Genomic DNA, 25,260 nt, shown 5'->3' with positions numbered 1-25,260 from the left:
TTGACAGTCTCGTGGTAGCAATGATAGACTTCAGATCCACTGGAGCGTTTGGGGACCCACCCCCCCAACAAAGCGTAGACCCTGGGACGGCCCCCTAGTAAATTAAACGTGCCTTTCCTTCCTTCATGGCTGATATACTGAGCTGTAGGGTGACCTCGTGACAATGTTTAAGAACGATGATTTCCGTTCATGGTTGAGAGCGTGTGCTTTCAGCTGCGGGGCTGACCCGGCCCTGCAGACGGTCTGCAGTGGACGAGGGCGTGGGTGAGCAGCGCAGGGGGCGCGGCCCCGGAAGGACTCCCGCCGGCCCGAGACGCCCCTCCTCACCGGCTGCCGGCAGCCCCGGAGACCGGCGGGCTGGGCGCGCTCGCACAGCTGCACTCGGGGACGTCTCTGGTCAGTGCAGGAGGAGCGGGCCAGTGTGTGCTCCGCCGCGGCCGGCCTCACCTCCCGACTGACGTTAGATTATCCTCAGTCCCCAGGGGGTCCTAAGTGTCTCTGAATATGGAGTGTTGATGACACAGGTTCTGAGGGTCATATGTTAGAGTTTTTGCAGACATTCTCCTGTCGCCGTTTCTAGGTCCTTTAAGTTCTCTGCTCACTCAGCTTATGAAATGAAGAAATTGTAATTAAACTCTTGACCGTCTGCTCCTTTTACTATCCTGTATTGGGCCAGTTTTTAAGGCCCTGTACTTCAGGCTTCACAAGAACAGAAGAACGCGGCTTCTACCCAAGGGTCTTGTGGTGTATTTGGGGAAATAAACTTAAGAAACATTAAGAAGGAGCATCCAGGAAGGGACTCTGCAGTGACGAGGAAGGCCAGCATGTGGGATCCAAGGGCGGCGCTCAGACAGACCGAGGCGTCCTGCCTCGCGCCGCCACTGCAGCATCTGTGCCGTAGGGTCTGGTTCTGATGGCCGCTGCCCTCTTGCCTTCGGGACGCCTTGCGCTGGTCTGTGGGAAGCCAGACGTGCCACGCTGTGTGCCAAGAACTGAGGCAAAGGGGCCTCGGCCTGCGGGTCTGCGTTAACCTCGCTGCTCTGCGCCTCAGTGTTTGCTGTCGCCCCGGGAAGCAGCGACTCCGGGTTCCCTGGCTCCTGGGCTTCCCTGCCCTCGGACTGCGGGCGCCCCAGGCACGGGAGGGGGTCCGTGTCCTGGGGCCTCTGAGTTGGAATCCACTGTTAGCTCCCGGAGCCCTGCTGGCGTGGGGGTACCTCCGTTGCCCCCCTTGCAGCTCGGCGGGGCCTGCTTCCTGGGGCTGCACTGTTGCACGGCCCCTCCCGGGCCACAGCGTCTTCTCCACGCGCGGCCTCGCTCCCAGCCTCCCTCCCTGCGCCCCCACCACGCGGACTGTGCTTAGGAGATGTGCCTCTTCCCCTTGAGGAGAGACAGGGACCCGGGGGCAGAGGGTTGACGGTCTCCTCCCCGTGGGGTGACTTGTTCAGAGAAGGTCCTGGTGCGATGCAGCATCAGTGCTGTTCCCGCCCTCTGCCAGGTTCCACAGGGGGCATTTACTGTGAAAAGCTGGTGGGGCTCCGTGTGCAAAACCACAAGAAGGTGAGGTCCAGGGGCTCCTTGTTCGCATCCAGCCCGCTTCCACCCTCCAGCAGTTCCTCAAAATGACCATTTTATGCTGATGCTCCAACGGCTTCTGCCCCAGGTCGGGGCGTCTCGGCTGTGCCTCGGGACTAGCCCATGTCCGCAGGCGCCTGGCTCGCCTTGTCCTGGCCGCGGCTCTCTTCGTTTCCAGGGAGAGATTTTCAGTTTGTCCAGCTGTTTTCGCAGTGGAAGGTTGGGAGGGCGACTGACTCGCCCTTTATGTGTCCGAGCTGTGCTAGGTTCTGCGTCCAGGGTCATACCAGCCTCATAAAAGGCACGGAAAATGTTCCCAATTTTTTCCAAGAGATAAATGCTGTTTTGCTCTTGAAGTTAATTTTTAAACTTGAAATGATGAGGTTATGACCTTAGAAGTAATAACACGAACTTTGGTTATTTGTTTTAATAACATATTCTGAGTTGACGATACGGACTCTAAAATAATCCTGCAGCAGGTTCAACTGAGGTTTCGCAATCTGCCCTGGATCTTATTTTGTGTTCTAAGTATATTTTTCTGGTAAACTTTTAAAATATTTGGGCCTAAATTTTAAATTGGATTACCAACCCGACTGCAGGAAAAAACTTCAAGGTAATTTTGATAATTGAGGCAGAGGAATGAAACTTAACTTCCTGGAAAAACATCTCTCTGTTCATTTCATTTCAATTCAATTCAATTGAAAAAACACACTGATCTCTACCCTTGAATTATTAATTGCTTGAGTCATTTTTTTCATGTGTTCACCATGTGCTGGCCCTGGAGACACAAACGTAATGACTATCATTTCCCTGATCGAAAGGGAGGATGGATAATAAGAAAGAGAGGGAGAAAAGGAATCAAATTTAGAGCCGCATAGTAGATGTTCTAACTCAAGTACGTGCTTGTCCAAAGAGGAACCAAGGCCAGTTTTAGGCTGACAGCTCGATACCGAGCATCCGAGGCAGCATCTTCGCCGTGATGTTGCTGGGTGTGGCTAATGACGGCACCTTTATGTGAGAAGGCGGAGGAAATCAAAAACAGAAGTTACACTTCCTACCGGCAGGCGTGAAGCGTCGTGATCCGTGCAGGAAGTGAGAGCACCGTGGCGCGGCTGGAACCAGAGTTCACGGGGGAGACTGTGGCGGGGGGGGACTGGAGGACTAAACGGAGACTATGAGATAGACGAAAAGCTGTATATGTCCTGCTAAGTCATCGGGTTCTTGCTTCTACGCAACAGGGCGTCACGGCCGGGTGTGAAGTCAGAGCACGCTGACCAGACTTGGACGCTAGACGGATTCTCCCTGGAGCGGCGGCCAGGATGGAGGGCGCGCCTGGGGCCAGTGTGTGTGGGGGGTACTGGCGACATGATGCTGAGATGATGAATCCGCCTGCGAGCAGGGATTTACGATCTTTGCGAGGAGTTCTAACATGCTGACAAATGATTAGATCACTAAGCAGTCTGCAAGAAGTGCCAGAGGAACAGGAGGAAGAGAAAGGTTATCGGATCGTGGAAGCGGGAAGTGAGGCGCTCTGCGGGAACCTGGGTAGGTGTCATGAAGGGACACGCTGTTCCCGCGTCCAAGCTCATTCTGCCCACCACACAACAGGCAGGCCGATCGATCGGGAGACAAGGTGTTGGGGCAGGAATAATGGCTTTATTTGGGAAGCCGGCAGACCGAGAAGACGGGGGACTAACATCCTGGAGAACCATCTTCCCCAAGTCAGAACTGAGGCTCCTTTTATGCTAAGAGGGGAGGGGGTGCGGTTGGTTGTTGCAAACTTCTCGGCGTCAGAATCCTTTGTTCTTGCAGCCGTGCATGTAGATCGCGATGTTCCTGTAAATCTTCAACACCAAATGTTATTCTCTGTTCTCCAAGTTTTTGTCTCTATAGGAATGGAAAAGTGTTATGCCCTTACAGGGCAGAGCCTTGAACGGGCTTTCCTTTCAGGCTCTAGGCAACATTCTTTTATAAAAGGTGCAGAACCAGCAAGACGCCACTCAGGAAACAGCACAGGGTTAGAGCCAAAGAAACGGGTCAAATGCAGTCAGATTGGTTCTTCCCTATAACATGTCGGTGTAACAGAAGCCAAGTTGTTTTTATTTTTTATTTTTTTAAGAGAAAAAGGACTCATTGTCTCCCCTCCTGTTCTGAGCAGTCATTCTGCTGGTTTCACATGAGACATTCCTGGGGGGCTCCATCCGGGGGAACGGTCGTGGGACATTCCTGGGGGGCTCCATCCAGGGCTGGGCAGCAGGGACGGCTGGCTGCAGTGCTTGCCTTGGTTCTCCACTCCAGGCTCCCTGCTGGACCAGCCGGGCTCTGCCCCCTGCAGGGGGGTCCCCAGGTCGAGACGGGCCTTCCGGGGGCAGACCTGGGCAGCCTCAACCCACAAGCTCTCTGTAAACACACCTGAAGTTACTTCCAAGAGCTATTATTACTTAAAAAAGCAAATGAAGGAAGATGATCTATAATTTTTGTGCAAGTAAGAAAGTAACTAAGGGAAACTGTACATGAATTTCCTCATTTTTACAAAAAAAAGCACAGAAGGACGGAGCAGGAGGAAATGAAGCTGCTTCCTCTGGGGAGGCGGGCGGTGGAGAGAAGGGCCAGGGGGTGACACCTCCCGGATTCTGCCTTTTCATGGTTCTGGCTTTCAGAACAACTTAATGATTCATGTTCTAAAAAAAAAAAAGTAAACTCAAGAAGTATGGAAGAAGGAAAAAACCCCAAAATACAATGAAATGAAATAAATGAGGTTTGTGATTTTCAAATAAATAACATAAACATACAAAGGGTGAGGGAGGAGAGTGAATAAGTAACTTGGGAGCAAGCTATTTGGGGCAGTGTTTCAGCTCTGCAAACACAGAGATGTGGCTGGGCAATCACGAAACTACTTTATGTGCTTTTTAGGTGCCAGAAAATAAGGAAATAGGTGGAGGTCTTGTGGATGATGTGAGGGAGGTTTCTCCCTGATGGAGAAGACAGCTACCAAAAAAAACAGGTGAAGCTGGAGGGAACCCTTGGTGGGCGTTGGGAAGGGAGGCATCAGAGCAAATGGAAAGAGAAAGGGAGGAATGGATGGGTGGTTGGGTGTGGAAACAGATACGGGAGTGTCTGTCTGTCTACACCTATTTACCTGTATTTCCTGCCTTTTTTATGTGGATCACATCTGGCACCCGGTTCTGACTTGTAAATGCCATTCTTCAGTGACAGGAGCCAGGGCCTCTTGGAGGTGTGGCTGACACACGGCTGTGTGAGGAAAGTGTGCGGCGAGCCCGTCCCACCTGTGTCAGCAGACGGCACCAAAGTGCCCGCGTGGTGCAGGAGCCCTGCTGGCCAGGCTACCACGGGCACCATTTGGGACAATCTGAGTCAGCAAAAAATAAAAGAAAGCAATGGGTTATGACCCACTGAATGAAATAAGCAACCACAACAGCATATCGGTATAAATAAATAAGTGAATAAGTAATAGCAGAGAAGGAGAAGTGTATTCTTATGGTAGGAATCCAACTAATAAAGAACTTAAGATACCATTTGGCCAGCACCAGAGTAAGGCTGTCTTAGGTGAGAATTGTCAACCCTTGTCAGAGCAATGACACACGAACAGGGAGAGAAACATGGCATCTCTGTAGTCATAAAGCATCTTCTTCCGAGAATGTATTAGTTACCAAGGGCAAAACGGTGACTTTACAACAGACACCATCTGGATCAAAGGATCACGTGAACGAATTAATTGCACCAGGAATGGGGCAAGTTGAGACCGTGTGTCTTGATGCAATGCACTGACAAGATCTCAGCATCCCCCAAAACGCATGACCCAAATTGAACCAAGAGAAAACGTACAATGAGCTAACATGGAAGGGTTCTTCAGAGTGACTGGTCTGCACTCTTTGAAGTGTGCAGATCCTAAAACTCAGAAAACGATGGAAGGACTATTCCAGACTGCAGGAGAGGGAAAGGGCAGGAGAATTAAATGCGAGGAAGCCCTAGATCAGATCTGGCAGCAGATTAAGGAGCATTATGGGACCTGCTGAACTCGAACAAAACCTGTAGAATTGGAAACTAGGCTCGGGTCAATATCCACTCCTTGATTTTCATAATCATGTGGTTGTGAAGCAGAACATCCTTCTCTTTCAGAAATACGCACTGACGTTTTCACAGGTAAAGGGTCATCATGTCTGCAAGTTGGGCTCAGGCCGTCCCAAAACATACAGGCACAAACACACACGTGTAAATGGTAAAGTGGGGGTAGTAATGTGTTAATGTTTTACGATTTGAATTGTAAGAGAACTTGACTGTCTCCAGATTTTGTGGCGTCTCTCACCAGAGGAGTTCTGTTACAAAGTGTTAAAGTGGGGGATAACTCGTGGAAATTTTATAAAACGGGGTCCATGCATCAGAGATGAGTTAGGTTAAATAGTTCCTTTCTAGCCCTAAAATTTCTGTACATTTTATAGATGAGAGCATTCACACTTCCATAATGGGTAATTTGTTAAAAAAAACTTTTGAAACAATTCAGATAAGAAATTGTAGGTTGAGCTAACTGAGTGACAGTGAGATGGAAAGACGGGGCTACATACAGCGGCCATGCTGCAGCGGGCAAACTAGCAGCGCACGGCTGCGGATTGCTGAGGGCAGAGCTCTGAAAGACAAGAAAAATACGGCCTGTTCTTGAGACTAAAGTTCAGTGACATTTACAGCCCTTGAAGAATATTAAATGACACAAATAATAAATGTGAGGTTGATAATAAACTGTGCAGCAAAGGTGAATTCAAGGCCCTGAATTATCCTTAGAAATAATTCTTGGGGGTGACGGCATTTCTTCCTATGAGACGTGGAAGAGTGAGCTAGGTGCGGGTCGAGTTTATAATGGTGCTGATGGTGTCTGACAACCACCCCACAGTGGCGATTAGAGCGTCTGGCCGGGAGGAGGTGTGGACCGGCTGGAGGACGGTGGAAGAACGTGTGGAAGTCCGCGCGCGACGGCAGAGGAGCGCTGGTGGAAGCAGCGCGCCGGGCTGTGTTCGTTTTGGCCTTAACAACTTTATCCGCATATAAGGTGCTAAATGAAGACACCTGGATTCTTTTCCATAAAAACTGCAAAACTTGAACTTTGTAAGACTGCACAGGCGGCCTACGGTGTGGCCTGTCGGTCGCGTTGCGTCCCTGGGGAGGACAGGTTTTGTTTCGTCAAAGCCGCAGGAAGGAGCTTGCTCCCCTGTCAGTGGGAACGTGAGCCTTTCCTCCTCACCCTCAGCGGGAGGAGGGCTCCAGGCTCAGGGCGCATTACCCGCCCTCCGGTCTCACCCCCTCGGCGCCCCCAGGGTCTGGTTTGCTCCCTTGCTCTCTGGTGTTTTCAGCTTCCCCTTTTAACCGACTTCTTCCCTGATCTGAGGCGCCACAGTCCAGGGCAGTGAGCCATTCCACACCCCTGCGAGCCACCCCCCATCACCTACTTCTCATCTCCGTGGTCACACTCAAGCTTCCTGAAAGACGAGATGAGCATCTTGGTCTCTCCTTCTTTCTGTCTGTTCATCTTCAGTTATGGGGGCGGGGGTTCCTTAATCCTCCAGCAACTCTGCAAAGACATCATTGACCGGCGCCTTGCTAGCCGCCAAATCCAATGCCCTTACTTCTTTCTTTTCCTGGGACACTTTGCCCACGATGCCAGACTCTCTGCATTTCTTCTCCTGTTTTGAATTATTTTACAGTCTTTCTTCTGCTGGTTCATCGCTGTGTGGATGCACCCTGAGTGGTGCCCTCGCCCAGGGTCAGCTGCTGTGTGGTTATTCCCTGTAAATGCTCCGTTCGTGTGACGTCAGTCACTACGTCTCTGTGCTGACTACTTTGAGCACGCCTCCAGCTTAGATCAACCCCCTGGACTCTGGATTTGCCCCTGAAAGTGGGTTCAGTGGCTGCTCTGCCGAGTCGGGTTTGAAGGCACGCCCTCCGTCCTGGGCTGGATCGTACTACTCTGTCTTTCCTCTGAGGGCACCACGCTCTTTCATCTTAATAGTTCCCATCGTCAGGCCTTCTTTAATAGAAATTAATAGCCCCACCTGCATTTGTCGTGTTAATCAGCATGGATTTCTGCATTTCAGTAGCTATTGTTCAGTCAGGTCCTATTGAGTCTGGTTTCCCTCGTATCAACAAAGCTTTGTCCCAAGCACTGTTGGTTGAGCACAATGTTAAATTGATTTTTCAAAAGACTTGCTGCTCAGTGGATTGTTGACCCATGGAAAGCACCTCATAGCCCTACATTGAACATCGGCCAACCAGGATTAAGGATGGTGCCGACTACGGCAGACTGCATGGGAGACCAAGCAAAGCTGACCTCTTTATACAACATGAAACTCCAGAAAAACACTGAGAATTCTATTAAAGGTCTAGAAGTTTGGCATTTTGTAAAAAAAATCATCTTTATTCTGCAGTGTAAATATCTACATTCATGCATGCACTATGTTAATGCTGAGTCTTTAAAATTATATTTTAAATGATTTTCCTTGTCTTGCCTCTGCTTTAATCCCCTCAAAAAGCATCACATGCTTTCAAAAAGAGTTGATGCCACGGGGATCAAAACTGGTTTTCCATCCCTGGGTTATAATCACTTCTCTCGAATAGACCCAGAGAACACTTTCAATAAATGGGGAAAGTAGGAAGGTGTGGACATAGGTAACAAGAGTAACGCTCGACGTCAAATACGAGAATAAAAAGTGTAATCATTTTTCTTAAAGAAACCATTTTTCGTTTTAATGTTAATTTTAAAGCATCATTAAAAAACACGGTCGTATTGCTTCATGAAAACACTCAGCTAATAAAACGTAATAAATCTCATTGATTTTAATCTTAAACCTCAAAGCAATCAATATACAAGCAAACAAAATAATTAGGAAATGCGGAATTGTCCCCAAGTTAATTAGCATATAGGCTGAACCACATTTGGATTGTTTTCTGTCCTATCTGGTTGTAAGTCAGCAACTTGGGAGCAAAAAGCTTTCTGTTCATTGTCTATCATCTGAAACTGAACTTTTTTTAAAATGGGTTTATCTGTTCCATGTGAGAAACACACACATCGATTTGTACACCTGGCTTTCCTTTAGGACATGAAATTAGCATGGATTTCTTGTTCCTTCCTCTTTGTTGGTGGATCAGTGGGGGTGGTGGCGACTCACCGTTCGGTCCAGGCCACCACGGAGCAGTCATTAGAGGGAGCACGGAGACCCACAGCTGCTTCCGTGTTTGGGCAGTAACCCCTACTGTTTTAGATGAACTGGCGCAGCCCCGATGATGCCCACTTGGAAAAAAAAAAAGGTTCAGACTGGTCAAGATGGAAAGTCCAGCACAACTGTGTGGTTTTAGCTGCAAAGAGCATGGCGCCTGCAGCCAGATGGAAACGGATCTGTGCATTCATCCCACCGCTCAGTTTCTGTGTAACTTTGAAGACATTCCACTTCTTGTCCCTTGAATGCCCTGAACTGTGAACTGTGGTTAGCCAATACAGTCCTGGTCAGGCTGTGCTGAGGACCATTAATCACACACATAGGGCATCTGGCATGCGGAAAATGCTGTATATAATCTGGTAAAAATACACAACGTGCTGAATGCACTCAACATGTGTGGGCGTCTCCATCGCTCCTGGAAGGGAAGCGAGCTCCTGTCGGGGTGCAAAGGAGCAGTCTGCTCTGGCATGGGAGAGAGTTATGCCAGATTTAGAACATAAACACAGAATGCTCAGTTAAATGTGAATTGCAGAAAACAATGAATAATACATGCATATATATTTTTTTGGTATGTGTCCCATGCTATATTTGGGGTGTACTTATACTGAAAATTGCTCATTGCTTTTCTGAGATTCAGATTTGACTGGATGCTCCGTATCTTATGCAGTCCTAGTGGAAGATCGTATTGAAAGATTCTTTTTCTTTCGTGGAGGGCTGTTCTGAGGTCTGAGTCTTTTCTCAGTCGTACCATGCTGTGTTTGGCAAGGGCAGTGCTGCAGAAAGTGAACTGGACTGACGGTCTGGGCATAGAGTGCCTCTGGGTACATGAATATTCCTCGCTTGTCCTTTGTGAAGGGGTAACATTACATTTTTTGTTGAATTTACCTTTTGGGTGGCATTTGCTGCTGGAAACAGAATAAAAGTTCGTGTTAACAACCACTACTGTTTGGCGTGAAGTCTCATGTTTACCAGATGTAAACATGTTTGAAACAGTAGTTTTCTTTTTAAAAAGGAGCCTGAATGACAGAGTCCTGTGGAGGAAATGAGGTCACATCCAGACGCTGGTTTGTGATGACGTCGTTTCTCACTGGGTTTGAGGTTGCCTTTCCCTGGCAGCTAGAGATGTCGAAGGTCTTTCCATATGTTCATTTGCCCTGTACACGTCCTTTTTGGGTAAGATGTCTCTTCATGTCTCTGCCCCTGATTCTTTTCAACTGAGCTGCTTGCTTTCTTACCGCTGAGCTCCGCGTGTTCCTTTCACATGTACACGGACGTTCCCGGTCCTTTGCTGACGTGTAGTTTGCAGTTTGCAGATAGTTTATTTCTGTCTTTATCTTAACTTTTCATCCCCTTCTCATAGTCGTTCCCAAAGTAAACATTTTAAAATTTGCATCAGGTCTAATCTATCAATTTTTGGTGCCATGATTCTAGTGTCAAGTTTGGGAGCTCTGTGCCTAGCCTTACAGCTCGCCCCCCGCCCCTGGCAGTTTTACCCTTTTCTTCACGTTGGAGCTGACCCTGTCGGTCACACCACCTGCTCTGGGCACCGTCGCCCTGCGACACTGTCTTTCACGGAGTAGACGTTTTTCATTTTAACGGAGTCCAGCTTATCCATCTCTTCCTTCGTGGACTGTGCCCCTGGTGTGCTATCTAAGGGGTCACCATGATACCCAAGGTAGAAGACCTAGAAGAGGTTTGCTCCCATGTTATCTCCCAGGAGTTTTAAACTGATTTTTGAAGTATTCTTGCCACCAAGAAAGGCATAAAAGTGGTGTCCATGTTAGTTAGCACAGGGCGGGACGTGATGCACCCCATCCGGTAATATGACTGGCACCATGGAGGGTGGGGGGACCAGGGCAATCACTCACCTCCGTGGTCCAACACGAAAGACAGAATTAAAGATGCCACGAAAGGCCTTCCCAGAACAAAGGATGGCGTTTGATAAAATCAGTATTTCTCGTATATCGTTTTTGTCAGTTTTAATGACACATGAAACTAACCACTGTCGGGGTGCAATGGGTTCTCATTGCCATTCAGTTCCAGCTGGGACTCACCGCCTCCCTACACGAGACACCTGCAGCCTCTACTGCCATGAACTCCATGAAACGTTAGGTACTGATTGACGAGTTCCTTTACAAGCGTCCCTGCTTTCAGAAGTTTGCTTTATGCCACTTTGCTTTTACAAAAGACCCACATTAGTACCTGTTTCCAATAACTGAAAAACACCCAACGATGATTTTTGCTTTGAAGAAAAAAAAGCAGTTGCTTGTCCACTTCGCGCCATTCTCACTTACGAGAGGCTCCGTCGGAACGCACTGCTTTTCCGTGGCTGGAAGGCCCTGTATCTGAGCAGGAGGACGGAAGCCGGGGCGCGAGAAGCCCAGTTCCGTCGCGGTCCTTCAGGTCTGCCCTTTCTCTTGAGGAGAAGCTGTGCCTGCCCGCCCATGCTTTTCCTTCTCTTCCAACCTGCCAAGGCCGAGCAGAGCGAGAGCCGTCTCTGTGCCCGGCGGGGTCTGGGTGACACCCATCCTCGCGCCTGCCCAACGCTGGCTTTCCTGATGTTAAATTCGGAGTCGCTCCCACTCTCCCCTCCCACCAGCGTTCGGAAATTAGCACGGGCTAGCTACTCCAGGACCCTCGTTGGCTGTCAGACTCCCCGGCGTCCCGGCTGAGTGAGAAGGGGCGGGGGGCTCTGTGAGTCCAGCCTGGAGTCCAGCCTGGAGGCCGGGCCGCGGGGAGCCGGGCCCAGGAGCGAGTGTGGCTCAGACGGCGGATCTGCTGAAGAGTCTGGAGCGTGACCTCTGGCGAATCGGGGCGATGGCAAGGTTTGAAGCAGGAGTGGGACATGGTCAAATCTGCCTTATAGTGGAGAATTTCCGGTGGCGACATGGGGAAGAGATCGGCAGAACGCAGGACTGGACTCTGGGGACCCTTCATTCAGTACATTATATAACGCGCAGGGGCCGAGCAGTGACCACGACTGTGGTTCTTAATCCGCATTTTCGTGTCTGTCTAAATAATGAGCCTAAAGCCCCCCGTTTTCAGCTCCCAGGTACTGCCTCACGTTGGATGGTCACTGACAAAAGATCACCCTTTAATCAGTAAATGTTTAAGAACGTCTGTTACATCGAGTGCAGACGCCTAATAATACGGGAAGGACTCTTCCCAGCTTCAGGGAAAATTCTCCTGCAGGGTTCAGAGAACACCGGTCCATTCAGGATCTGCCCTCGAGGACGCACAGCTCGCGTGCGGGGAGGCGAGGGCCTTGGCGGGCGCGGCTCAGTTCTGTTACATTACAGTCAACTGCTGTGTGCTGTGTGCACCTTATTCAACCAGAGGATTCACGTTTAAACTTCTGTTTGGGTCACTTCCCCTAGTTCCTCCCCTGCTTCCTCTGCGAATTGAACTGTGGGTTTCTGCTTCCGGAGCAATGACGCACTGCCGAAGGCTACGTGCTCTGACGTCCAGCTACCGCCGATGTGCTCGTACTGGAAAAAGCTCGTGAGTAAAATGAGTACCTTTCTTTGCTCTGAATTGCGGCTTTTTGGTCAGATAAACGTAAATTATTTAAGTGAGAAAAAAAGGAACTTAAAATTGTAAAGTTAAACAACCAAATGGGCCACTTCTTACCTGACAGTAAAATATCTCCGTGAATTCCAATCAAGTCAAACTGACTTAACTTGCACTATTTTGAGAATGTATATATTTTGCCTCATTCCTGATAAATCATCAGTATCTCTTCTCATGAACGATCAGCAATGAACCTGCTTAGAGCATCTCAGAATTAACGTCTTTGTTCGTTATTTTAGAATCACATAAGGTTCAGCTCTGAAGGTTAAAATAATTAACTAATGGTGATGTAATGAGATGCTACAGTGATAAACAACACGAAGCAACTGAATTTTACTCAATAATCTCTTTCCCTTTTTTTTTTTTTGGTAATTTAGATTTTAAAATAATCTTCCTGAAAATATAAAAGTTTACAAGATGTTTTATCATTCTTATTCTATAAGGACAAAAGAATAATCAGGCACACGATTAATAATTGTCAAAATCTCACCGTATTTTCTAACAGAAGAGAAATGCTCTCTGATGAAATTCTCTCTACATCTTTGCCAAAGAGCGGGCTCTTAATAAGCACCTGCTGAATGGGCGAGTTGACAAACAGATGAAAGAAAGATCAAAACTTCTATTTCACCAAGAAACAGAACTTTGAAAAATATTTGGGTCTAATTTAGAGCATAGTCTCACTTTCAATTTGGTATTTTTTCCAGTTTTTTGATATTAGGGATGATAATGGATAAATACTTCCAGGCGTTTTGTAGATAAAAGAGCATGAAACTAAAAGACACTGTTTACACAACAGCCACTTCTCTCCCATGCTCTGCCCTGAGGGCAGAGTGGGGACATTACTGTCTCCACAGAAACACTTCTGTTTTTACAGCACAGGGAACTACATTCAGTTTCTTATAATAACATATAACAAAAAGGAATCTGAAAAGAAAATATGTGTGTATGTGTATGTATATGTGTAACTGAATCGCTTTGCTGTACACCTGAAGCTGACACTGTAAATCACCTACACATCAATTAAAAAAAAAGGAGGGGGAGGAAGAGGAGGGGGAGGAAGGGGAGGAGGAGGAGAAGAAGCCCGAGAAGAAGGCTAAGAGAGGAAAAGCCGTCATTCAGCATGTGCGTTCCTGCCTCCCATATGGCCATGCGGAGCAGCCGTGGCATGAGTCATCGCAGGGGACGTGTTGCATAACCTGAGAATATTCAAAAGAAAATTGCTTGAGGGTTTTTAGCTGAATGGAGTTTACAGTTTTGCAGCTCTCATCTCTTCCAAAGGTGCCTGGCAAGGGCAGGGGCGATTAAGGAGCAGGCTTTGAACATGGGGGCGAAACGAGAATGAGCAGCCACCAAGATGGAGCAGCGGGGACTGCCGTGTTGTGTCTCCCACCTGAACCATCAGGGCCCTCCCTTCCGTGCGGCGTCCGGAAGCGCCCAGCCCTTGTCTTCTGTCAAGTTCATGCTGCTTCCTGCACGGCTTTCTCGGCTCTTTGTACAGCGGTTTGATCTGATTCGTGGATTATTTCATAAAAGGCGTATACATCAGGCGCTCGCTAGTTCCGGAAGAGAAGGCCTGGGCTCTGTTTGCAGACACACACACTTCAGGTCTCAGCAAGCACGTGGCGGGGCAGGGTTTGCAATGAAACCTGCAGATTCTGCAGCAAAGTATGGCCAACCTTCTGACCAATGGTAATGTTTCTCTCGTCCACGTCCTGCGTCTGCAGTTGTTAAAATGCAACAGAGAGTCTGGCATGGTCTTACAGAACCTCTAAGAAAGAGAGGAGGCTCTTTAGAGAAGCTTTGGTTGTACTGACTGGAGGAAAGGGGCCACTGGTCGCTGCTGTGACAAGTGACCACACACTGGGGGATTGTAACAGCCACAGTGTGTTTTCCTACGGTCCTGAGGTCAGAAGCCCGACTGAGGTGTCGGCAGGGCCGTGCGCCCCCAGGAGCCCGGGACTCCCTCCCGCCTCGGCTCGCAGCTCCTGGGAATCCTGGCTTGCTGAGCATCACCGTGAGCCCTGCCCCCCTCGTCGCGCGGCCTCCCCCCCGCGTCTCTGCGCGCCTGCAGCCCCCTCTCCTGGCCCGCCCTCCTGGCGGGCTTCTGCTGGCTGCGGAGATGCCACTGTGCGCTTGGTGCTTTTCCTTATGATGACTTTGCATGAGAATTGACTAAGATTATAGAATTTTGAATATCTTTTAAGTAAAGCGAGTTTCCTTTTTTTTTAAGGGATTGAACAGTCTGAACTCTAGGCTTTTGTTTTTTGGGGATTTTTTTTGCCCTTTTTATGTGAGTTTCAGGATGTGGTATTAGATATAATTTCTGAGATCTTTCTCCCTGCCTTTCTCCTTCCTGTTACCTGGACCTCCCCTCCCTATCTCTGACCTGCTCAATCGGGTTGCATTGCAAGTGCAAAGTTTTGTCCCAGAAGGCGTCTCTGGTGTTTGGTTTTGACGGCACCCGGGCTCTGAGCCCAAGACGGCTTCAGTGCCATTAGAACATCCTTTGCACTGCTTGTGTGTCCATTAGGAGCTCTGCATCCATGAAAATAGACAAATGCAGTGGATATCGCAAATGATGAAGCCTGAGTGAGCACGGAACACTCTGACCGTGTACATCATTGAGGTACATTCATTTAATAGAATTTCGTACTATGCTGTGGATGAATGTGAAGTCACGTAGCACCAAGACATTTGTAGAGCAGTATTTTCAACAACGTAGCAAATGAAAACACTCATTTTTCCGCTGATCTCTGTTGAAACTAAGAGGCCTGGTGAGGACTGGTGGCCAGAAACTGCCGCTGCCTGTGCGCGGCTTTGCTGAGTTGGCTTCCTGGAGCCCTGAGCCCCGAGAGCTGTTCATGCTGCACGTTCTCGTCGTGGCTCTTGTCCCGTTGGATTGGACTTAACACATTAGGGAAGAATTTTCTAGAGGAGGAAGAAATCTGAAGACCTAATATAACATTTTGCATGCAGAAAACTCAATGTTTGTTTTGAAAAGGTCTGCAGGCATCACATGAGAACGACTCGCCAGGTTTTCATCTAAGTCTTTACAAATCCCAGGTGCATTTCCATGAATCTTCCGTCTCCTGTTTCCTTGGCCTGCCTTGCGTGCTTGGCTCGAAAGCCCTTAATCAGTGCTTAGAGAGGCCTCTCTAAATAAAATGCTTATCAAATTCAGGCACTTGTGCAAATTAAAATTTTAAAATAATCATTAATATTAAATTATAACACTATTATCAGCATTTTTGAGATACAGGCACTTAAACAAAAAAACATGAAAAATCCTCTGGCCAACATGGGTTAGCTACTAAGCTGAGTCCATCTGGACTTTTTAAATAATATTTATTGTATTTTTACGTGCCTTGATCCTTTGTGGTAAACCCAAGAGAACTGGGATAAGAAAAGAGATGAACAGTGTGTTTCTGTACAATTAAAAATACCATGCAGGTCACGCCCTTGAGTTATTAGGGGCTTTGAGGTACCGTGGATTTTTATGACTGATGCAACATATTGATTTAATGTGTATAGTCTGCAAGTTTTTACACATTAACAGGTAGTAGTGTAGACAGATTGAGAACTTTTGATAGGTCAGTGCACTTGCAGTCTGTCGTCCAAACAAGGACACATTTGAGAGTGAAAAAGAGGCAGACTTACAACTGCCCCCACACAGGGGCCGGAGGGCTCCCCTGCCTCAGCCGGGCTGCGCGGGAAGCCCACAAAGGGGCCGTGTCTTCTCCCCTAAGTTCCAGGCAGAGCCACAAGCGGGGAGAGGCCACGTGGCTTCTCCGTCATTCTGAGTCTTGCCAGGAAGCCTGCGGCTGAGCCCTCGGTAACTGCGTCTTGTGACAACCCGTTTGAAGGAAAAAGTAATTCACTTAAAACTGACTCAGAAGTCAGACTAACAAAAATGTGAACGATTTGTAGAAAAGAGACAGAAACCAGGGCTACGTGGAGAACTCTGCGCTCCAGAGCCCACCGTCCTCAGACCCACTGGACACAGTGGAGGGCGGGTTCCTGGCGGCTGCCCTTCCTCTGTCAAGGACCCCAGGTCCTCAGTTACAAACAGGCACTAAGGTGTGTTCCCCTTTAATTAGACCCTCTGGTGAATCTTATGAATAAGTTTCCACCATTAAGTAGTCAGCTCATTGCTTCAATTTTTTTAAATTGTAAAGTGACCTCAAAGTTGATTTAAAGCAAAAAGTAAATGTACTGGATCAAGAAGTTTCATGCTGGCTTTGCTCCAGAGTGGAAATGGCGTCGTCCTGGGCGGGCTTCCTGCCCGTCCCTCTGCTCTGCTTTCTGTCCCGTCTCCATCGTCAGACGGGCGAGACGTGCCGTGGCCAACGGTCAGAACGACTGCCTCCTGCGTCTGTTCAAGTTCGAGCGCGTGGAGCGGCGTCCCAGCAAACACGCTGCACTCGTCTGTGTTGGCATTAACTGGCCTGACCTGGTCACGTGCTGGGCTGTGAGCCAAGCGCAGCTCAGGTCTGGGTCACGTCTGGACCCACAGAGCCTGGGGTGGGTGAGCCCCACTTGAACCGCTGGCACGTGAGAGGGAAGTGCTCGCTCCAGACAAACACGGGGAGACTCGATGGAAGTTAAAGCCGGGAAACCCAGCACCATTACGTGTCCTCTACACGCAAGGACTTCTGGGGGCTGAACTTGAGTTACTGTAAGTGCCAAGCGGGTGAAGTGGCTTCTACCATGTGGCAAGTCCTGCTCTGGGAGCGTCCATGTGTTCACCAAAGCCTGTGAATCCGGCGCTCTTCCCATCCCCACTTCGTAGACGAGGACACGGGGCTGCCGAGAGCCATCGCCTGCCCAGGACAGATGGCCTGTCCGTGATGCCCTCTCTCTCCCTGTCTCGCGGTAAGCTCCTGAACACCTGCCTTGTGCTCCTCCTCCACGGTCCTGTGACACTGCCTCGTTCCCACCGAGCACACAGAGAATGCTTGCTGATTCAGCAATTCTGACTCACGGTGGGTGACCATCCTCACTGACCCTGCATCTCTGAACCTGTGGCCTCACTGTCCTGTGTCACCTCGTAGATGTGGCGGGCGTCCTGTTCTCTGGCTCTGGTACCTGTAACGTCCCCTGGGGTTTGGTTGAGGTGTGCCACCTGCTACTGCACCCTGTTATTTTGTCCATCTGGAACAGTCGCTTCCCATTTCCCTTCTAGAAGTGAAAATGATAACCCTTAGTAGAAAAAAATGAATAAAATCAGTCGTGTCAAGAAGAACAGGGTGGAAGGGCAGGTGAATTCCAGCAGACGCGGATTCCCTGCTGCCTGTGTCGCCGGCTGGAGTCGCCCCGCCGTCCTGCGCGCTCAGCCAGACTAATGGCAATGCTTCATCACAACCCAGACAGAGCCTTTATCGTGCTTGCGACCAAATGTCCTTTCCCAAATTGCTCTAGCGTCTCATCCCGGTGCTCATCACTCCAGGCACATGTGTCCTCTGTTATTTCCAAAGGAAAATGCGTTTAGTCAATGCATCTTATCGTTTGCTTTGCCACAGCACAACTGCAGCTGGAAGGAGAAGCGTGAGTTGGTTAAAAGGAAGGTGGTTGTGTGAGTTTACTTTGGTTCTGTCTTAGAGACTGTGTGTGTATGTTTGACTCTGTTGTCTAAGTGAAGGGCCACACTTCTCTGTCTGCAGCTACGAAATTCACAGAGCTCTGACAAATGAAGTCTGTATAAATCTTTTCAGTCAAGTCTGCTCTAGCCCAGTATGCAGCTGGCTACAGCCTGTGCCCCATGGGCAGCGTGTCTGATCATGAGACACGATCCCAACCCTACTGGGAGGTTGCGTGATAATAATCCTTAATTCTGAATCACAGCTATGTCCGCGTGACTTGCTGGAGGGGCTGTGGACTTGCCCTACATACACATGGCTTGGAAAACCTAAGCATGCTAGGTTAGAATGCTATTGCACAGAAAATAAAATAGTCTGGCCTTCAGCTCCAATCTACTTCTTAGAAGCAACTGTCTTTAACACCCCTTTTCAGGGCTTCTGCTGAGCCGCTGTTGTAAATGTAAGTGGCGTGTCTGCATATTTTATTTCCTGATTCCAGGTCTTACGACAGGACTTGCTGCTGTAAAAGCTGGGGGAGGAAGTGCACTTGTCACCATCCACCCCCGTCTTTACATATTTACCTGCATTTCTGATTCTGTCAAAAGACTCAGCAACTCTCAACACCCACGAAATAAAATAATCAGTGCCCTGCATATGCCGTCTTTCCCCACGCTCCCTCGCCCACCCTTGTGTAACTCCCAGTGCGCATACCCTCTGAGAAAATTATCGATATCTTAACATTTCAAATTTTTAGTAGTTTTCCACCTGCTTATAAGTGGCTTCTAAAACTGAAACTCAGTGATGGCATGAACTCTGCTATGAATATGTAGTGATGTTTAACTGTGAAGCATGTAATGTCATGGCAGCCTTGGGACACGGGACTCAACAAACGAGAGTCATTCCAGAATGTTTTAAGCACAAGGCCAAGGGAGTCTCTATTTCTCTCTCCTAACCTCCTGAGCCTTCCATCACAGACACAGAAAACAAACTGATGGGTACCACGGGGAGGGACAAATTAGGAGTTTGGAGTTAGCAGATACACACCACTATATACAAAACGGATAAACAACAAGGTCCTAGGGTATAGCATGGGAACTGTATTAAATATCATAATAATCTAGAACGAAAAAGAATATGAAAAAGAATACATGTGCATAACTGAATCACTGCGCTGTCCACCAGTGACCGACACAGCCCTGTAAGTCAACGGTACTTCAACAGGAAAAAGAGAAGCGTCTCTGCCTCCATTACGGACCATGTGCCATTTTAGCTCCCACACATTTGCAATGTTTGAAGATTCTATCTGGTAACCGGAAGTCTGGGCATTTTACTGCAATTGCACTTTTATTTCACAGGTATCCTGGATTCTCATCCTCCAATACCAGACTCCTTTCACAGAATCCGCGGAAGACAGTTTGGACACGCCATTGCTTTAACCTCAGTGATTTATGTTGATGAAATCACCTGCGGGGGCCGCAAAGCGCTTCTGCGATGTCTGCGCAGTTGTAGTCCCAGTGTTCCTTCCTTCCTTCCCCCAGATTGATATATAGGTGGATGCTGGGGACGACTGAGCCCGTGACGCTGTGGGACTCTGTTCTTTCAGCCTGTTTGTTCTTTGTTCTGTTTGCTGTTCTCGGGCGGGTCTGGAAGCCGTTTCTTCCTTCACATCCTCATTTTTTCCCAGTGTAATTACATAGTTATGTATCGAACATTTACCCGGTGAGTGAGAACCTGCCTTCTGTGCTTCACGCGGACGAGGCGCTTCCCCCTCACACCAGCCCGTGGCTCCCTCACACGGAGGAGACCAAAGCACAGAAGTCCGATGTCGGACTGCTCTTAATCACTGGGCTTCTTGCAGTGTGATAAACGAGGCCCGAAACAGCCCAGAGGCCAGGGTTTACACGCAGCATAGTTCAGATGAAACGCTGCTCTGATTTCTTCATAGAAGAGAAGACACTAAGTCAGTGCCGTCATGTTGTCTCCGACCTGTCTGTTTCTCCTGAAAATATATTTGCAGTTTTCATTCAGAAGTTTTTTTTCGTCTTTGAGGCCAAAGGAGCTTAGAACAGCCCTGCATTCATGAGAACACAGGCTTCGGGAACGAGTGTTTGAGAGCACATGGCGAGTGGAGTGGCCACGTCAGAACGGGGACCTTTCAGAGGACACTGTTCCCAAAGTTAAGGAAGAAAAAAAGGCAGCGTTGTGCACAGACGAGGGCGTAACGCCCGTGAACACCTGTGAACAGTCTCTTCTCAACTGTTCATTTGCTCTGAGCTCCGCTGACAGCAGTAAACATCACGGTGCGAGTTTGTGATCGCCTGTCCTGACTCCCTCGGAGAGTGTCGCTGGTCACAGCGCTGAGTCACAGCGTGTCGGGGCGAGAGTCCCTCCACACGTAGGAACCGCGTCTTTAAAGTCGTCCGGCTCAGATGTCTCACTCGGCGTCCTCTCCCGTTAAGGTAAATGGCGCGGAGTCCGCGAACTGGCGGGGACGCGCCCTGAAACGTGCACGAGCGCGGCCCCACGGAGCCCGGATTCCGGCCCAGGCCCCCGAGCGGCCTCTGGTCTCTGAGGAAGACTCTGGGATGAGGCTCTATTATTACTTTGCTCTTAAGCTTTTACTTATATTGTGTACGAAAACAGTCAACTTTGCTTTTTATTACAGTGTTTCAATAAAACCCCGCACTCATTCTCACCCCAGAGGCTGGGGGCCCCATCCCCGTGCCCCTGTCACTCACTCTCCTTTCCCGGGGTCTGGGCCGTCCGTCTTGGACTTGGCCTTCCCCCCGTCCCAGGAGTTTTGTTTTCCTTGACAGTCTCCTTCAGGACTGCGCAGAGCGCTGAGAGGGGCCCAGGAAGGGTTCCTGTGTTGCCAGAGACGCACGAACTGCACCTGGACGTGGCGTCAGGACCCCGAGTCGGTGGGGAGCCCTGCGCCCTCTGCGGACACGGTGTGGTTTGTCCCTGGCTCTGGCTGTGGGCTCGCTTACTTTTGGTCTTAATTGTCGCATTAAAAACGGGGCAAAATCCTCGCCAAAGACCCTCTGTTAGACGTCTGTGGTGGTCCAGAGGAGCTTCTCAAGCCAATGGAATGCCTCACAATTTGGGGTTTGCAGACGATTATGATTAAATGAGGGGCAAGGTGCCCTCCTTGTGACGCTCTCTTCTGTCTCTCACACACGCACCATCACACACACAGAAACACTCACTCGTGCAAGCGTTTGGACTTACACTTCCCTCGTCTTTTAAATGATCCTCCGTCTAAATGCTCTATGCATTCCTTGTCAAAAAATAAAAAAATAAAAATAAAGGGCATCTGACACGATTTTTTCCTGAACTGTATAGAAATGGCCAATCAATTCATGTAAAATTTGTTAGTTTCAACCGAGATTTTAATTTTGATTCTGTCTTCGTTGTGACTGCTTGGCTTCAATAAAAGCAATTTCACAGTGGTTTCTAAGCCACTGCGACACCTCGTCCCATCGCACAGGAGCTGAATGTCACACAGTGGCAGTCAAAGCGCACCCTGGAGAGCCTCTCAGAGCTCAGAAGTCAGGCAGCCGCGATTCACCAGCAGGGCCTGTCCTTCCTCCGGCTTCGCCCTGTGTTATGCGATCCGCCTCGCAGGGTGCTTTTTAGGATAAAATGACACCAAATGCAAGAGCACTGAGTAAAATCGCCTGCACGGAGCAGTTACGAGGGGTTTCAGTGAGGCCTAAATACGGTAAATTTCCTATTTCCTGTCCTTGACACACAGGAGGTACCTAAAGACCCCCCCCCCCTGACGTCAGCTTCCTGACCAGCGCACACTCGGTCGCTGGTGTTACGGTGATGACAAGATGGTCTGTGGGATGCAGCCCCACAAAATAAATGAGGCCCCTTTTGTGAAACAGACGCTTAGTGTCTGGAGTGAAATGTGTCTGGGTCGCTCTGGGTCAACGGAAGAAAAGCCCAGTAAGGCTGGCGACTGGGGTGGCGGTCCTGGCCAGGGTCCGAATGCGGTGGGTCCTGCGGTTTGCCCAGAATTCAGGTGGGGCCCCCAGGGCGGGGCCTTGTCAGCCTCAGGGGCCCCTCAGCTCAACGCTGACAGCCCCCCAGCGGGGCCCCCAGGGCCCCGCGCAGACTTCCTCCGTTTATGACGCCACTGCTTCCAAGCGCCTTCCCCTGGTCTCCCGCACTGGCGTAAGGACCCACCAGCCAGGCCTTTCTCCATGGAGAAGGGAACCCCTGTCAGAACCCAGCACGGGGCCTCCTGGGGCCTGCACGCAGCTCGGGTTTCTTCCAGCCCCTCCCTTTTCATCTCTCGTCTGCCGCCTGCACCGACTCTGGGCTGGAGTCCGCTCCTTCTCCTTTCACACCCGCTGAGGGGCAGCCCTGCCCTGGGAGGGCGGGCGCACACGGCCCGGCAGCGTCCGCACCGGCGGGGCGGACACCTTCTCACCATCCGAGGCACTGACACCTCATCCACCTGCAGAACGGGGGGTGTGTTCCCACTGACAGGATTCCTTCCAGAGCGGGGCTTCCCCGTGTGGGGAGCGAACGGAGGACGTCCGTCCCTGAGGGGAGAGGAGGGTCTCCTTGCTTTTCCCAGCTCTGTGCCGGGAGACACCCCCTTCTCAGACCTCAGTCCTCCCTCCCTCTGTTAGAGCAGAGACAGGGGGGCACAGGCCAAATACGGGAAATCCTACATCATGTGAACAACGGGGTCCCGGCAGAGAAAGAAAAGCAGGAACTTCTGGCTGATAAAAGGTCACACGTTTGGGGGTGACAAGTGCCCTGGAGACCAACAGAGAAAGATGGGGAAAAGGCAGGAGTCTCCAGTGACCAAGTGTAGCCTTTTGCTCATTATGCCCTCATTTCATTAAAATTAGCCCCGCAGATCAGAAGCCCCCATCGTGCACCCTTCCCATCCAGACTAAGTAAGGTCAGAACTCCCTCCTCCCTTCGGGAAGGTGGAGCTGGGATGGAAATCAGAGAACATGACCCCAGACCCTTCCCTCCACAGTAAACATTCTGCTCATTCATTTTTACACCCCGTGTAGCCAGCTTGTCAAAGAAACTCGGGGCAGCCGCACAGCTGAGCTGCCCGCTCCCCCCGAGAGCGTCCCATCCGCCCCTTGACACATCCCTGCTTCACTGTCTTAGCCTTCGTGTCTCCTCTCTGGATCCTTTCTGTGGCGAGACAAGCTCTGAATCACGGCCACACGCCCGTGGAACACCAGCGGCCAAAGCCGTAGACACGCTGTTCTCAGGAGCAGGAACACGTAGCATCTGAATTAAAAAAATGTGTGGTTGGTTTCCAGTGGTTCACACGCTGTCGTCATCCGATCCCACGTCCCACTGGCTAGAGCCAGTTTTAGGGTTCGTCCTATTGAGACGGGGGAGTCAAGGTGCAGAGGGGTAAACGAACTGTCAGGGGAGCCCTCGGTGGGCGAGTCCCGCGGCCAGGGGAGGTCCAGTCCTTCTGACCCCGAGGCTCCCTTTCCTGTGCCCCCGTGCGCCCCCGTGTGCCCCCAGAAGACGACGCCCGCTCGGCTCAAAACCAGCGTGGCCTCGCTGCCGGCTCTGCCTGGGTCTCAGGGGAGCCCAGCCCCTTCAGAATCACCTAGACTTGAAGTTCAAGATAACAGCTTCCCGGAAGTTTCCCAATGGCACATGTTCTTTCCCCTGTATCCCCCGGAGGTCATCCATGCGTCCGACTGTGAAGCCCCGGCTGTAAAACCAAGGTCCCATGGCCCCCGAGGGGAGCTTCGAGCGAGTGTGCCGAGCTGGGCTGGCCCCCCTGGTGACGGGCATCCGTGGCCCGCAAGTGACCTACGTGTTCGCACCATCTGTTACGTTGAAAGGAAGGAGGCTCATTGCGAAAAAGAGGGGCCACGGCCGTTGAATCATTAATTCTGTTTCGCCCGGTGGCAGGTGAGTGTTCGCTTCCCCCTCTGCCGTGGGAGGAGAGCAAACTGAGCTCCTGCTTCAGAAACGCTGACTAAGAGGAAGCCCCCCAGTGACTGCACTTCCCGTGAACCCAGCGGAGTGTCACTGTGATGTCCTACTGCAGAGAGCGGCTGAATGACGGGACCAGTTAGAGAAAGTCTGGTCAAACTGAAAAGGGCGGCGTTCCTCCTCCGCGGAGTTACCCGGGGCTTCAGTTGCCACGGGACACGGACATCGTTTTCACAGAGCATGGCTTCTGCTTGTTGACCAAGCTGAGTCCCTGCACCGGGAACCCGGCACCTCTTCTGAAATCTCTGGATGGTTAATGTTAGTTGCTGTAGACTTTTGGATGCCAGCCATTTTCCACCACGAAAGACAGAGCTGGGAATAATGATTGCATAAGAGGCAGCCTCTCAGCCCGAGACCCTTCGAGGTGGCGGGCAGTCCTCCATCATGATGACCAGGGCCTGTCAAGCGCCCCGGGGCGCCTTCTGCTGTCATTCCGGGTCCTGCGCAGACAGCGGCCGGTGGTCCCGGTCTGCCGCCGCCGCCAAGCACGCCGACAGCTGGGCCTGGACACGCAGGGCAGCACTCAGAACGGCGCTTACAGTGGACAGTACCTTGTCTGGGTGCCATTTATCACGTGGGAGATGCTGCTCAGTCTATCAGTAGCCTTGTGTTTGGCCCTGCTCTGTGCAAGACAGAATTCCTAATACTGTAGGGTAAAAAAAGGAATCTGTTAGGATCTCTGGTCTCAGGAAGCTTACAGCTGACCCCCTTGGAACCCATTTCTGGAGAGGAGGACACTGTGGAAGGCCTGGCTGGCGGAGGCAGAGGTGCGCTCTTGGCCCTGCATTTCTGGCCCCGGGGGTGCAGGTGGCAGAAAGTGTCACCGTGACGTGTGCGAGCGAGACATGTGGGTGGCAGAGGCTGGGGAGGATTTCCATCCTCATCATCAGTTTGGAAATACCTCGTGAGAACTTGAAAAAGAAAAGAAACCCCGGCAGGATGTTCTGTGGATTTTAGGAGTGTTTCCTGCTGATGGACGTCAGCCTGGCCGTGGCTGTGAATTGCCCTGGGGTGTGCTCAGGGGCAGAGTCCGACTCAGCAGTTCTGTGTGGGGTCCAGGGTGACCCTGGATCTCTAACAGCTCCTTGGAGCAGCCCTGGAGCAGCCCTGACCTGGAGCCATGAGGCTGAGCCCCCGACTGAGTGGAATTTTCTCGGGGCCGGACCCCCGGTGTGAGAATCCCCAGGAAGCAAATAGGCAGAGTGGGTCTTCGGGAAACCCCGACACCCAGCACAGGCTCAGATGATGAGATAAGGAAAGGGGGTCACGCTGACCGACATCACCCCAAATAATGCCTCCTTGCTTTGGAAAGAGAGGGT

Source organism: Vicugna pacos, chromosome 30 (genome assembly GCF_048564905.1).
Source record: "Vicugna pacos chromosome 30, VicPac4, whole genome shotgun sequence".
In the NCBI taxonomy this organism is placed as follows: Eukaryota; Metazoa; Chordata; class Mammalia; order Artiodactyla; family Camelidae; genus Vicugna; species Vicugna pacos.
The sequence above is the reverse complement of the archived record's forward strand: the minus strand, read 5'-3'. Positions refer to the sequence as shown.